The sequence below is a fragment of the Mustela erminea genome, chromosome 8, assembly GCF_009829155.1.
Source record: "Mustela erminea isolate mMusErm1 chromosome 8, mMusErm1.Pri, whole genome shotgun sequence".
Taxonomy (NCBI): Eukaryota; Metazoa; Chordata; class Mammalia; order Carnivora; family Mustelidae; genus Mustela; species Mustela erminea.
The window spans coordinates 63,521,260-63,537,572 of NC_045621.1; the positions used below are offsets into that span (position 1 = coordinate 63,521,260).

At 36.2% G+C, this 16,313-nt stretch overlaps 1 protein-coding gene across 1 annotated transcript in view; it reads left to right on the top strand.

Moving 5' to 3' along the window:
• The window catches only part of B3GALT1 (beta-1,3-galactosyltransferase 1), a 523,605-nt gene that overhangs the window by 177,531 nt on the left and 329,761 nt on the right, over positions 1 to 16,313 (top strand). Inside the window, exon 2 of the mRNA XM_032355847.1 lies at positions 2,529 to 2,633. The gene's annotated coding sequence lies outside the window, so the exon portion shown is untranslated. The remainder of the gene's footprint in view (positions 1 to 2,528; positions 2,634 to 16,313) is intronic.

The following is a 16,313-nucleotide window of genomic DNA, read 5'->3' on the forward strand; positions in this document are numbered from 1 at the left end:
ATAAGCTGCCGTAGGGTGTGGAAGACCTAAATTCTGTTTTGAAAAAAGACTTCAATGTTCAAATGAAATTTGACATGAATAGTATTTTGATGTTTTTATTCATTTGATTTGGAGAATATTTAGGCTTGGTTTAATAGAAAAATGTTATTTAGTTTTCTTTAGTCTGATCACTCTAACAGCTTTTAATGACTCAGTGAACACCAATATTTTCAGCTCAGTTTAGCTTGGGGTTTAGCATAAAATAGTTCATTCTGTTTTGATGCAAACCCTTAGCTAGAACGTGGGTCTTCTCTCAGTGCTACAGACATAACTCTTTGTTTTTGTCCATTTTAATTGTCTATTTTCCTCCAACAGACTTTGAGCTCCATAACAGAGGCTGTGTTTCTTTTGCTAACCATCATTTTTTTTCCTAGCATGCTATCACTGTGTTTATCCTTGATACATTTGTGCTTAATAAATCTTTGTTAAGTGGATACATAAATGAAAGAATGAAGAATTATTTTTCACTGGCCAGGAAGGAGGTAAAGGCTCCTTCATAAAGACTAGGTGATTTCTGAAAATCATTCCAAAACTGAAAAGTCTCTTTGAGTCCTTTTTTATTTTTTTTTTATTAAGGTATTTACTCACAATTGAATTTACTTACAATAAAATGTACTTTTTTATGGGCATAGTTCCAGAGTTTTTTCAAGTGTGTCTACTTATATAATCACTGTCCCAATCAAGATGCAGAATTTTTGAAGCACTGGGTGGCTCAGTCAGTTGAGCGGCTGTCCAACTCTTAGTTTTGCCTCAGGTCATGATCTCAGGGTTGTGAGAACAAGTTCCACTTTGGGCTCTGCACTCAGTGCAGAGTCTGCTTGTCCCTCTCCCTCTGCTCTTGCTCTCTCTCTTTCTCTCTAATAATAAAATCTTTTTTAAAAAAATCTAGAAATTTTCCATTTTCCCAGAAAGTGCTCTCATGCCACTTTCCAGTTAATCGCTCACAACATTGTTCTGATTATTACCATAGCCTCTTTTTTTTTTCACCAATTCTAGAACCTCACAGAAATATAACCATAACCAAATAAAGTATATAGTTGTTCCGTCTGTAATAATGAAATTAATAGGAAAGGACTATATTTATTTAAAAAACTGCTGTATACCTCTCCTTGAAGGATTTGTTGTCCTGTCTTCCCCATTCTTTAACCATGAGCTCTTAAGAATTTCAAAGATGGGGGCACCTGAGTGGCTTAGTTAAGCGTCTGCCTTTGGCTCAGGTCATGATCTCGGGGTCCTGGGATCGAGCCCTGCTTGGTGCTCCCTGCTTCTCCCTCTCCCTCTGCTTGCTGCCCCCCCCCCCCGCCCCGGCTTGTGCTTGTTCTCTTTCTTAAATAAATAAATAAAATCTTAAAAAAAAGGAATTTCAAAGATATATAGAATAAGATTCTTAGAAGTAAAGTTCAGAAGTACCATCAAACTTATATCTTGTACTGTGTGCCTCCATACACAGTCAATGGACAGGTCCAGCCGATCAAGAGCAGCATATTTTAGAGCTGGGAACACAGCCTTGTCTTCCTAGCGTCTCTGAGCTTTACACAGCACTACACCATTGGTTTCACTTATCAGTTCCATGGGTAAACAGACGTTATGTGTAACAAATTGGGGAAGTTAAGAAAGAGCTCCAAAATTAGATATTTCCAATAAAAATCTTCTTTAAAATGTGTTTTCAGTAACATATAACTCTTTGTGATGTAGAGGGTGGTGTTTGGGTAGAATTGCAAAGGAGGTTTGCAAAGAACTGTAGTCAGTTTACAGGCAGTGGAAAAAGGCTTGCCAACTAAAGCCTGTAGAAAATGGATTCATCGAATTAGAGCAGTCCATGATCAACTGCCAGAGCCAGCTTATTTTATTTGCTAGTTCCAAAAAAAAAAAAAAAAAGAATGCCTGAAACTTTGTGGTGATGGAAGACTATCTTATAGAACATCCTGGCAGAGCACACGTTTTCACTGGCTCAGGTCAGTATTTTTATAGACTTGATGGGGTACTTAGGGCTCTGGTAGAGATTTTTAGGTCAGAAAAAAAAATTAGGCATAGGAGATTAGGAAGCAAATGTGTTAGTTTATTTCATAGCAGAGCAGAGCAATAAAACAGTCTTAGCAAAGCCACAGACAGGACTGGCTAAGCCTAACAATTTTTAACTTCTTTCGCAGAAAATATTTGCTATTACTAATGAAACCAAAGAATAAAATTGTGATCTAGGGAAAGGAAGTAAAGAATCATGAAAAATAGTTAATATGATGTTATAACAAGGAAAGACACCATTCATTCAGACGTGGATGAGGGGGAGATTATAAATGATTTAAAGGAAGAAAATTCTTTCTTCAAGTTAAGTGTTCTGTAAATGCTGATTATTTTGTACAAGATGGTTTGATGCAAGATATGTGGCAATTTAATGAAAAGGCAAAAAAGGAATCTGAACAACTTGAAAAAGAATGTTAATGTTAGCTAAAGCATACCAAGGTTATTTATGTATTTTTCTTTCCCCTCAGACCCGGTAAAGACACTTCAAGAACTGCTCAGTTCCGGAGTGGAGGGATTGTGTGAAGACCCTGACGCTTTATCCTGAGACAAGGTGCAGAGGTTTTCCTTATAGGGTAAGAGACAATTCCTACTTTTGGTTTTGTGGTCTTTAAAAATTAACGGAACTGTGAAGTAAAATTAGGTGGTATTATGTGAATACCACCAATGCTCTGAATTGTTTATAGCTTTGTAGCAGCCCATGCCTTGTATGTTTCACGTGAAATATGTTCAGAAATAATTCCTAGGCAGATATTATCATTATGTTTAAAATAGGACGATATGTAGGAACAATGGAAATTGCAAAGCACCAATCAGACCCTTTTGGATTAAACCATCTTTAGTGAAGATTCTCTTGTCAGGTGCTTCTCAGCCTTTTTCTTATCATACCCACATAGAAAAGGACAATCTTCCCGTGATACACTACAGAGGCTGCTTACTACCAGAGACCGCTGGCACTGGTAATCAAATGCAGAGCAGCTCCAGGGCTGAAGGGCTTCAATCCTAGTACATCTCTAAACCATTATCAGGGGAGCTCTGCTGGAGAGCAATAGAAACTTTCCTTTCTGAAAATGCTAAGTTGTCCCCAGCTTTGTCTGCATCTCAGTGATTGGAGTCTGGGTTTAGAAGAGTTTTTCTTAAAGGAAAAAAAACCAAAAAACAAAAAAAACTTTAGGTCCCAAATGTTCACATGAAGTGAATTTGACTAAAGATTGACCAATATCTGTGATTTTGTATCTAGAAAATTGAACCTAAAATATCTTCTCCATCCTTTATATGAGTACAATGATAAAGAAACTCTCTCCTAGAGAACCCACGGTTACATTTCAATTCTGGCAAGGGTCCTTGTTGTCCTGGGGCTCTGAGGAAGTTGGCATAAGACAAAATCTGCCCTAAGAGTCACGAGGGCTCCCCATAGTCTGACGTGTGCATAGCTTAGGTCAGATTTCAATATTTGGTCTAGGTTGGGTAAATCCAGTTAGTCGTCTTAGTTATCATTTAAAAAAGCAATTAAGTGTTCAACAGATTTTGGGCCCTGATTCAAACCCATACCGAATATTACAGAATTATAGGTTTCCGGCTAATAGGACCTTAAATATTCTCGGTTATTTCTTCTGTGCCTTATTCCAATATCATCAGAGGTACCAACATAATTATGACCTTAAGAATAACTGGTAACAAGAGGGATGGGATGCTCATTTCTATGCCATCAACGACTGGCATAAAATACCCTTTGGTCACAATTCTAGAAGTTGTCTTATCTTACCCGGCTTTTTGTCTTGTTTTGGTTTGGCTTGGTATTAGGACCTTGGTTCTTAGGTTTAGTTAACAATTTTTTAAGAGCAGTTTTAGGTCTACAAAAAAACTAAGTGAAAACTATGGAGAATCCCTACATATCCTCCCTCGAAACAAACATAATTTCCCCTATTACTAATACCTTGTATTAAATGTATTAAATGTATTAAATGTATAGTACAGTTGTTATAATTAATGAACCAGTATTGGCAGGTGCCTTATTATTCATTAAAGTCCATTACTTATGAATTTATTCTTTATATTGCACATTCTTAGGGTTTTGAAAAATGCATAATGACATATTCCCCTTGTTGCTGTATCATATAGTATAATGTATAGTACTGTACAGTGCATTTTATGGAAAATACAGAATACTTTGACCACCCCCAAAATTTTGTGTGCTTTCCCTATTTGCCCTTCCCTCCCCTCACTGAAACCCTGGCAACTTCGGATCCTTTTGCTACTTCCAGAATTTTGCCTTTTTAAGGATGTCTCATAATTACTATAAAACAGAAGATAGCCAGTTCATACTGGATTCTTCCACTTAGCAATATTTCACTTAGCTTTTGACTTTCTTCCAAATGTCTTTTTTGTGGCTAGGTAGCTCATTTCTTTTTGTTGCTGAATAATACTCCATCGTATATGTGTACCGTCGTTTGTTTATCAGGTTGTTATTGAAGGACATCCTGGTTTCTTCCAAGTTTGAGAATAATGAAAAAAAGAACTGCTCTGAACATTTTTCTACAGACCTTTGCATGGACTTAAGTTTCAGCTCATTTGGGTATATGTCCAGGAGTGTGATTACTGGATCATATCGGTATGAGTACCTTTAGTTTTGTAAGAAACCTCCACACTGCCTTTCAAAATGGCTGTGTCATTCTCAATGAATGAGAATTTGGTTTTGTCAATGTTTTGAATTTTAGTTATTCTAATAGGTGGGTAGTGTTTTCTCATTGTCTTAGGTTTTTAATACAATTGTAAAAGAGACTGTGACTGCCCAGAATACTCTGGACACTTAGCCACTAGAAATTTCTTTAATATTTACTTGGCAATGAAAATGATTAGGAATATGGGTTTTCCTATGATAATATCCACTGTGATAATGCATTTTTATGAGATAAGAGTGTGTGTACGCCTAAGTGTGTATTTATGTGTGTCTGTGTATCTGTGTATGTCTACTATTCTCTATTATACAAAGATAATAGGCAAAGGCTTTTCTAGTAATAACACCATTGAAATGGAATTAGGCAGAATAAATCAAAGATATTTTTGTTTCTAAAACTGAAATATGAGTATTCTATAGATCCTGATATTATGACAGGCTATGCCTGATGTCGTGTAAGTCTAACTTTCTGGCATGAGTAAGCCATTTCAAATCAGGTATTCCTAGTCTTTGTATTCAGTTAAATTCACCCATGTAGATAGAGCTAGAGAAAGTAATTCTTCATTATCATTCCAAGTTACAATTTTTCGATAGGCTTGGTGCATGTTTCTGCTCTAGATTTGATTATATTGCTTTATTTAAATATGTATGATGAGATAAACTTCCATTCTAGAGGGCTACTTTCTCAAGAATAAGGACTACTCTCATAATTCTAACTTTAAAACATACCACAATGCCTATGTTAAAGAAAAAAAATCTCATGATACTTGTAAAGTAAGGAAGACTTTATTCAAGAGGGACTTTTTTTTTTCTTTTTTTTTTTTGCAGAACAGGAGAGAGAAAGAGCTCAACTCTAATACAACAAGGACTTTAGAGATTTAGAACCAAGGATCAGGGTGGGGGGTCAGTGGATGGAAAATTACCGGAGCTAGGGGAATTCTCACTAGATTGATTCAACAGGATTCTTACTGAAGGCAGGCCAGGGGGATAAGATATGGAGGGTGGAGAATGAGGAATTTGATCGAATATCAAGGACAACCATATATCTAGGAAAGAGGATTTTCCCTAAACTAACTCAGCAGAATTCTTGCTAAAACTGGACTAAGCAGACCAAAGAAAGAACCCAAGGTCAGAGCTTACTTGAGAAGAAGATTCAGAGGAGCCTGGCATAGATTTGGTCCAGAAGAGAGTCATTGTCACCTGACACAGTAGAATTTTAGTCAACACATATTATGTGATTATATAGGTGGATTTCCACCAGATACTATAGAAATCTATTAACATATTCCTAAAGACACAGGCAGGTATTGATTGTGTCTTTAAGGAAAAAGTAAAAGAGGGAAATTACTCTAAATCTTGTAAATAATTTTGTGTAATATTCAAGACTAAGCTATAAACAGAGCATGGATCTGGTTAAAAAATTAAACAACTAATGTGTATGAACAGTTTCTAAGTGCAAAACAATCTCAAATGATGACAGAAATGCAGAGATAAAGTAGACATGTTCTTACTTTCTAAAAACAAGTTACTTTAGTGGAAAAGGGTTGGGGGAGAAGGGAAGGGGAATTGTATTAGTGATAGAGATTAAACATATATACAAATTTAATAGGGAAATAGAATAAAAGTATCTTAAATCTAGGATGTACCTTAAATTGGACTAAACTTTAGGTTGCAAATTCATTGTATAGTATCATAGTATAGGGAAGCCTGGTTTTCTAAACATGAGCATGCATAAAAGTTACCTTGAGTCCTTGATTAAATTTCATGTTCTTGGGCCCTATACCTCAGTATCTGAATAATTTGAAGGATCAGTGATTTTCCACCTCTTTTCTTTTTCAAGATTTATTTATTTATTTGACAGAGATTACACATAGGCAGAGAGGAAGGTGGGGGGGGGGCGGCGGCTCCCTGCTGAGCAGAGAGCCTGATGTGGGGCTTGATCCCAGGACCCCAGATCATCACCTGAGCCGAAGGCAGAGGCTTAACCCACTAGGCCACCCAGGCAACCTGATTTTCCACTTTTAACAGGTCCTCCAGGTTGTTCTATTACAGAGATCTGTAGACCATGCTTTAAAGAACCCTGATCTGTACCCTTTATATTTTCCTCCCTGTTGTATGGTTGATGTTAGAAAGTACTCCATGACAATAGAGTGATAGGGAGATGAACCCAAATATACGAATCAAAAGAATATGCCAGCAAGATTAACTTCATGGCCCCTTACAGTGGTGTATTTGAAGGAGGATTGTCCTACAAGTCTGAAAATGAGAAAGCAAACTAATCAGAGAGACCAGCACAAAAACTGAAGTCAAGATTAAAACATTTTAAGAAAGAATGAAATGCATATTTTGTAAATAGAATAAATATTTTCTAAATAGATAAAATATAGTACAACTACATCAATATTCAATGAATTGTTTATTTTAAAGATATGTGTTATGATATTTATAACCATAGGGGAAATGATAAATACCCAAGAAGTCCAAAAGTGGGGGAATGACTAAGTTAAATAATATCACTACCCCAATGTAATATTATTTTCACTGTTTTAAAGGATGATGTTATTTAGAAAGTATCTGATATAATGTGATATAAAAAAATGAGAAATGATATGACTGTTTCTGCATAATATATGTAGGTATATATGGTGAAATTTCAGGTGTTTTGAATTCTAAAAATTTTGTTAATATTATATGGTGTTCACAAAATCAAATACTAGAATCTGAAACCTTGAAGAGATAGATCAATAATATCTGGAATTGGATGCTTTGGTGATGAATTTTTAATAGTTAAGAGTGAATAATTTTTCCTTTTGGCCAGACCCACCATCTTCCAGTAATTTGCCAAAATAACCAACACAGAGGGAAGAGGAGAGACATGCACCATATATTCTCTATGTCTTTTAGAAAACATGGGGTCATTCCTTTGGCTATATAGATGCCAATCTGCAAGAAAGGCGTTATAGACATAGGAGAAGAGCACTGTTCAAAAAGGAACACCCTCCAAATGCTACCATGTGTTACCCAGCATACTGTTGGCAACGTTGTAAACACTCAAGGGCAAGATTCTTGTCAAGAGAACTAATGTATGTCCTGAGCATATTAAGCACTCTAACAATCTAGATAGCTTCCTGAATCATGCGAAGAAGGAAGCCAAAGAGAAATGTTCCTGGGTTCAACTAAAGTGCCAGCCTGCTCCATCCAGAAAAATACACTTCGTAAGAAAAAGAAGACCAAGCTGCTGGAATCCATTCCCTATGACTCCATGGCTTGATAAGTGACAAAAAAAAATAAAAGGCCCCTGGGCTGTAAAAATGTTACTTTTAGCTGAGAAGAAGTGCGGTATGCCTTCCCCTAAAGAAATATTTAAGACCAAAGAACAGTGACAACAACAACAATTTTTAAAAACACACACACACACAAAAACCTAAATAATTTTTAAGTAAAAAGGTGTTTTGAAATTCTGTTGTTATTATTAAGCTCCAGGTAAACTGTAAAGCAGTGATACCCCATCTGGCAATTCTTAGAATCATTTAAAGGACTTTTTGAAAATATGAATTCCTTAGATAAGTAGTTAAGGTTTTGCAGATCTGAGTTTAGCTTTGGAATCTGAATTATTGAATATTATATTGATGGCCTTATTGATTAGCAAAGTTTGGTGACCACTATTGGGGGAAGACCATTTGTCTTCAGGAATTTCTACAATGATTAATATAGGCCAAGAAAATTCAAGTAAAAAATAGTGTCAAATTCTAGAATGTTTAATGTATACGATATAGCAAATAAAGTAGAAGTTCAGGGGAGGGGAAGAATAACAAGAGGATTTTTGGCAGAAAACTTCTTGAACAAGAATCTCATAAGCATTGGAGAGGTAGCCTAAATGCTGGATAAATCGTTATCATCTTAGCAACCTTCATGTTAAGATGAGGAGTGATGACACTGCGGAACACTTAGAGATGGCAGTAATGCATTTGGCCCATTGAGGATGTCAGCTCTTTTACCAATCCGAAGTATAAGCCCTACAACCTTTTCCTAGAGGCCCAGGTCCCTTTCAGGCTTTTCTCTCAAGCTGGCTCTTGGTTTTGAGGCAAGGGCTGACTCCTGGCTGAAGAAGATTTTCAGCACTTTAGGGTGGGAAGTCACGTGAAGTCTGTAAACCATTGTTTCCTAAGGTGAGGAAAGGCACACCAGAATATTTGTGCAAACACAAAATGTTTATTACTTACATTTATTAAAAGGAATTGTGGCTTTTAAAAGACAGAGAATCAATCACAGAGTAAGTTGAAGTGTTATAAATAGATATGATTTGCTTTCCCAGGACACAAAAGGTACAAATGAGAGTCATTTCAGTGATGGGGACCTCATACACCTAAGTCTTTCTTTTGTGGACTCAATTTCTTCTTTAATACAAATGCTGTTGTTTAAACTTACATTCCTTTAGCTTTATGTTGCCTAAACTGACAGTAAATTCATTTTATTCCACATGGTAAGAGTAGGAGGTCAACAAATATTTTGTAAAAGAGAAAAGTCAATAGCAGCTTGACTAGAGTCGACGGAGGAATGGGCATAGGTGAGGCTGGACGTGACTGATAGTCATACTGAGCAGGACGTCAAGTCCCACTATGCGGTATTTGACTTGGCCTTACAGTGAAGGTTTCCAAGAAGGATAATGAGAAGATAAATGTGAGTTTTGAGGAAGAAAATCAGCCAACAGTAAAGAAGATGGATTAAAGAGAGGAGGAACAGGAAATGCAATTAGCATGTTAATTAGCTAATTACCATGAAAGGAAACCTGGATCAGGCTGTTGGCAGTAAAAAGAAAAAGAAGGTAGATAATAGCGAAGTTTTTCAACTCAATTAGAGTAATATTGATTAATCACCTACTAAGTGCCAATCACTGTTCTAGGCTACTGGGACATCAAGTGAACAAAATAGAGCATATATTCTGTCAGGAAAATGAATATAAGGCGCAATAACAAATAAATATAATAAATAATAAGCATTATATATACATATACATGTTTATGTATATATAATGTTTGAAATTTTAAATGCTACAGAAAAATTAAAATTTGAACAGAGTAAGGGGGGCAGGAGTTTGTGATGTTACATTGGATGGTCAGGGAAAGCTTCCCTGAGGAGTGTAAGTTGGAGGATGGTGAGAGGGTGAGGCTATCCCTGAGGGAAGAGTCTTTCAGGTAGAAGGAAAAGGAAAGGCAAATACCCTACGGTAGGGATATGTCACTAATAGCCACATTTTGAATTTAAAATCTATCCCAAGGCAAGATGCTCAATTGGACCACTCACCAAGCACTGAAAAGGAAGATTTTGCTGGGGGAAAGAATCTTCCTCCTTTGCAGTTCTGCTTCAGGCCAACTTGGATTAAGTTTCAAAAGGAGGAAAGAAATAGAGTGAATTAGGGAGTCAGCCTTGGGCCATGCCCACAGTGAAAGTCAGTGAGAGAAAACGAAGGTGATAGGAGAAGTCAAGAGAGAAACCAGGATCTTGTCTGTCCTTATGTTGTAGGAAAGAACATTAGGGTTCAAGACTGATACCTAAGAAAGAACTCTTGAGATGTCTTTGCTGCAAAAAGGTGTTTTTATTAAAGCACAGGGGACAGGACCCCTAGGCAGAAAGAGCTTCAATGGGGTCATGAGGAGTGGACCTTTAAATACTTTCAAGTTGGGAGGGGTTAGGGATAGCATAGTCTCTAAGGAATTTTGGAAGTGAGGTTTCAGGGACATTGAGGGGGCTAACTATTGTTGGGAAAAGTCATTTACTACGGTCTAATAAAACCTTAGTCATGAATCCTTCAGATGTATATCGGTGGGCCATATGCTTGGGAGGCGATTGCTAACATGTATCTTGGGGGTTTAGAAATAAAGGAAATTTCCAGAATAATTTTTACATGTTAAAGAAAACTTACAATATCCTGGAGGGGTGGGGGGTACAGGCTAGGATTGCCTTTTGCACATAGCAAAGTATTAACCTTGAGGCAGTTGAGTCCCTAAAGGAATGTCACTCTGCCTGTTTCAAGGACTTGTCGATGGGCTAAAGGTAGAAAAGAAATTTAATAATTTTTCTTCTGCCTTTGTTTCTCACATCATTTATAGTTGTATTAAGAGGGACTGGCTAAGAAAAGCAGACTCCCAGGTAATAAATGCTGCAAAAAGATTAAGGAGAATACAGACTGCAGAAACAAACAAACAAACAAAAAACAGTGGGGTTGAAAGAAGGGGTGTTGGGGTTACTAAGTCCATTGATGACCTTGGAGGGAGAAGTTTCAGTCGTCTTTGTTAGCATGGGGTTATAAAATACCCAACTGATCATGTTTCCTATGCTAAGAACAAGGGGAAATCTGTGTTCTTAAGAATTGGTAGTATCCTAGGTGAGCTGATTTTCAACAATCCATTAAAGATATTTTTATAATGTTCTGAAGTTTATCTTTGATACAAAGTGTTGATAAGTTTGAAAGAGCAAAATGGAAATGTGTTAGGCTTCAAACTGAGGATGTATGTAACTTCTCCTTCCCCTTTGCTCTTCCAGTCTGCTCTGATTTCATAACAAGGCACAGTATTGACATGTTAAAGAATTGAGGTCTCTGCATGCTTTGCTGGGGAGATGCTGCAATACTTCTCAATTTGCAGAAATTCTCTGGTCTGAAGTATAGCTTTTCTCAGGTCTTCACCAGAGCTTGTATTTTATTAATGCATCAGGTCTTTTTCTAGGACACAGTGATGTGGTGGTTTTAAAAGTCTAACAGAAATATATGGTTATCCTAGGGTTAAAAGGGGAGTCTGTCAATATTTGGTAGCCTTTTCAGTAGCTTCCTTATTGGAATTTATTTAAAGATTATAAGCATTAAAACTTAGCAATAAATAGTGATTCAATACACTTATGTTAAATGTTAATGAAAATGTATAGATGTCAGGGGTTTATAAAATTGGTACGGTCAGACGTGCTTCCTGGCTCCTGTGCTATGACCTAGAATTCATTCTTTAAGACATCTTTTTATGTTACGTAGTGAGCCTATCAGAAAAAGTGCTTTGAAAGGAGTGGGAGATTAGCCATTTAAAGAATGGGAAAAACATCTTAATATAAGATAAAGGGATGGATTTGTTATTCCAGAAAACAAACAGGAAGTGTGTTAAAGTTGATGTGATAGGTGGTGGAAGTTATTTGGAATATCAGGGTCAATGGTAAGGAATTCTGAACATCAGGTTCATATTTAAAGTCAGTCTCTTTGCCCTTGTTCTCTTCTTGCCTCTTCCTTCCAGAGTCCCATCATCCTATGCCTATTAAAACTGCTCTGGAGAGACACATGGGTGGTTCCGTTGGTTGAGCAGCTGCCCTTGGCTCAGGTCACGGTCCTGGAGTCCCAGGATCAAGTCCCACATCAGACTCCCTGCTCTCCTGCTGACTTCTCTCCTTTCATGCTCTCTCTTTCGCATTCTCTCTCTTTCTCTCAAATAAATAAATAAAATCTTTTAAAAAATTAAAAAAAAATAATAAAACCTGCTCAGGAAAGGGCTCCCTGTCAAGTATTTTATAACGTCATATGAATTTAAATCAGTGTGTTACTTCTTCCAAGTGTATTTACATTTTCAACAGGAAAGGAAGGCTGTGTCTCCATTTTAAATATTTACAAATCAACCTGCTTGGATCTGTATGAAAGACCTGAGAGATTATATGGGTCATTTTTTGACTTGGCAGTTGCATTTTTGTATATATTTTTGTTAGCATTTTATAGCAAAAGAACTGTATGTTTCCCAAAATTGAACATAATGAGATTTTCATTGCTTTTAATTAACCTGCCTTTTTCCCCCTAAACTCCACAATTAATTTGGCTAAATTGGTTAACAAACAAAAAGTTGTAACTACACTAGTTGCATATTGCTTTTGCTTTGTGCTGTTTGTTGCTTCCATCATTATTTTCACCTTAGAAAAATCTTAAAATCTGCATTTTATATTCTGTGATAAAAATCACCATTTTGTCCTTGAAGGCATTTTCCCAGAAATGATTTTTTAAAAGGTAGGACTATTGGCTTCATTTCTTGGAAGAGAAGAACGTCACTTAGAGTAGTAGTAAGATAGTAATCTAGTATATTTGGTACTATGAGACTCAAGGATTTAGCAATAAAAAGAAATCTTCACTGAAGAAAAAAATTGGCATATTTTGTTAAGAGGAAGAGAGTTGAATTGCTATCTTTGACTGCAAATCTGGCAACACTAAACGTAGTTACTTAGAAATAAAAGTTTTCCTAAAGCTTTTTACTTAAATTAGTTATTGTAATTGCATCAATAACAGAATTCTTAATTTTTTTATGCACAGAAGTATACAGGTTTTTTAAAAAATCATATAATATCCCCAAATACTTAAGACATATGCTTTATAGAAAGAGTGTCAAGAGTTCAGAAACACCAGAAGTAAAACCAATGAATCACCAAAGTAGTAATTAGTACAAGTTTATTGTAACACACCAAAAAGACAGTCTGCAGACTGGGAACCCTCAAACCAAGAAATGGAATGAGGCTCAGGGGGATATAAAGCAATTTATATAGTGAGAAAGCACTGACTGTTTATTCGTCACTGTGATTGGTTATCATATCAGAGTTTTCTTAAACAATAGGGAATGAAAATGGGTCAATGCTTGCCACATAACATCCTTGAGAAACAGTCTACGTTTTGCTTGTGATTTCCCAAGATATAAGGAAGAAAGGACCCAGGTCAGGTTAGTCTTGTGAAATAAGCTCAATTAAGCTTAACTTATATGACTAACTGGTTTTGTCTGTTCAGGAAATCTTCAAGATTAATCTCTGCTTTTTTGTACTTGAACCATTCCCCCTTTTGGTTATTCCCTGAGCAGGCTGAGAGCATGACCAAGCAGCATAGCATTATTCTCTGTTACTACCTACCCTTGATGTAATCAGATTGAAGAATCACACATCCCTTGTTTGCATTCATCATGCCGGAAGACCTTGTAGTTCCCAGCTTCATCACTCGTGTGGCTTTTGTTGATTTGCTCTATTTGTCTGATCCTGATGCATGCCATTAGGCAAGTGAGGGGCTGCCAACAGGCATTTAAAACCCTCAAGGTGATACAATGCTCTAGAGAGTTCTATATGGTGAGTATAAGGAGAAAAATAGCAAAAGATTGAAATATTCACCAGAGTACAGCTTCTCACCAGATAAGATTTAACTAATTAAATGTCTCAAATGGGTTATAATGTTTGAAAAGTGATTTGTATAGGCACAATGTGATGTGTTGACAAGTCTCCTTATGCTTACTCAGGACAAGATGAACACTAAGGTTTCTTAATTTTAGGAGATATTTTGCAGTGAGCTTCTGCCTAAATTAGGCCTGTATATGAGAGGAGCAATCAGGTATTTTAATGAGAGATGTTTTTTATGGAAACAAAAGAAAAAGCTTTATAGTCTGAGCAATTTATAAATACAGTTTCTGAGTTTGGAGAGCAGCCAGTTGAGATTTCTAGACGTGGGGTCCTAAAGCATCTTCAGATGGGCTGAGAGCAAGCAGGGACGATCAGACAGATTTTCCTGGTTTGCAGTGTGAATGTCTCTGGTGATCTTTCTGAGTGTCTGCATAGCAACAGGCGTGAAGATTGTCCACACCTCAGCTGTTATGGTGATTTCTCAGAAGTTTATATCAAGTTGTCCAGCTTTAGCTTACATGGCTTCAAGAAAAAGACAGTTTTAGTTTCATAGTGATTCCAAGTTGAAAGAGTGGGAGAAAACTGGAAATGTTAGTTTGAAAGATTCTAGCCAAATATTGGAGGAAACTAGAAGTCAGGATCCTGTCCAGTGTATAGGAGAAAACAAAACCTCAAGAAATATTAACAGCAGTAGAATCTGATATCCATGAAAGTGCATTACTGAAATATAATTTTTCTCTTTATAATCATCCCCATTTCTATCAAAGATAATCATAGTAAGACTAATTTTTTTCCAAAGATTTTATTTATTTATTTGACAGAGGGAGAGATAGTGAAAGCAGGAACACAAGCAGGGGAAGTGGGAGAGGGAGAAGCAGGCTCCCGGCTGACCAGGGAGCCCTATGTGGGGCTCAGTCCCAGGACCCTGGGATCATGATCTGAGCCAAAGGACTGTGCCATCCAGGTGCCCCAAGATTAATTTGTTTGCCAGTTAAGTCTGATTTCAGTAAACTTGCCCAGGCTACTATTATTAGGGTGCAAGAATAGCGACTGACCATATAGTGCTTTAAAATGTACTTTGCTAGCACTTTTTATAGACTATCTCAGATTGGAATCCCAAATCCTCTCAAGACTAGGAAGCCACCCCAAGGATTTGCCCAATTGTGCCCCATTACAAGGAGAACAGATTCATATTGAACTTACGTATATGTATCTATTGTGGTAAAAAATAAGAATATTTAATAAGAGTTTCTGAATTCTGGAGGGATCAGGTAAGGAAAAAAGATGTTTTTCAATCTTTGTTACAAAGATACACTTAACCAAATTGCTGTCAGTTATGGATAAATTAACAGGGAGTAGAAAAGGCCTAATGAAAACCTGATTTGTTTCCAGATCTGGAAACAAAATATTAAAGAACTAGTAATACTTTAAATGTGGCCATCAAATTTACAATCATTTTCATCAGTTCAGTCGATGTTGTATAATTTTTGTTTTGTTTCATCTTGGCCTGGCAGCTTTATGAATCAAACAGGTTGTCATTAGAATTTTAGAAATTCTTAACCAGTTGAGAATATGACCTTAAAGTTATAAACCTGCGATTTAGAGTTCTTACTGGGGTCTTTTCTAAGAATCTTCTTGATGATGAAGCACTTCTTTTTTTCTATTTAAATTCAATTACCAACATATAGTACATCATTAGTTTCAGATGTAGTGTTCAATAATTCATCAGTTGCATACAACACCCAGTGCTTTTGCCAAATAGTTGATTGTAAATGTATTCAGAGAAGTAAAACAATAACTCATTATGAGCGACAAAGGACTTTTAAAGAGCCATGGTTGAATATCTAGTAAGAGCTATATCTAGTAAAAACTCTCTCTCTCTCTCTCTCTCTCTTTTACACACACACACACAATGTGCAATTGCACACAATACAATTTATGAGTAAGTTTGTTTTTTGTGTGTGATTTACAGTAGTGTAAGGTAATAGCTGGAATTGTGACTAATGACATCAATTTTTTAAAGAATTTTATAGAATTTTGAATTACTTATTTTAATGGTATATATGTCCCATATAAATATGATCTAAGAAAGTTAAACATTACTTATTATTTGACAATGTTCCTCATGCAATTTAATATATCAAATAAGCTTAAATAAACTAACTTTTCTTTTTTATTTCATTCAGATTTGATTTGAGGAAGTTTGTTTAAAATGTCAAATGATTTTTTGAAATGTCAAAAGATGTAAAATACTTCTCAAATAGGATCACAGGTCTTTGGGAGACGATACTTCATTATCCATTCAACCAAAGTGAAATTAAAAGATGTCAAAGGCAAATAAAGTTACATAGTTATATAACTAACATGGACAACTATAGAACTTAGCTCTTTTAATCGAGAAGACTTA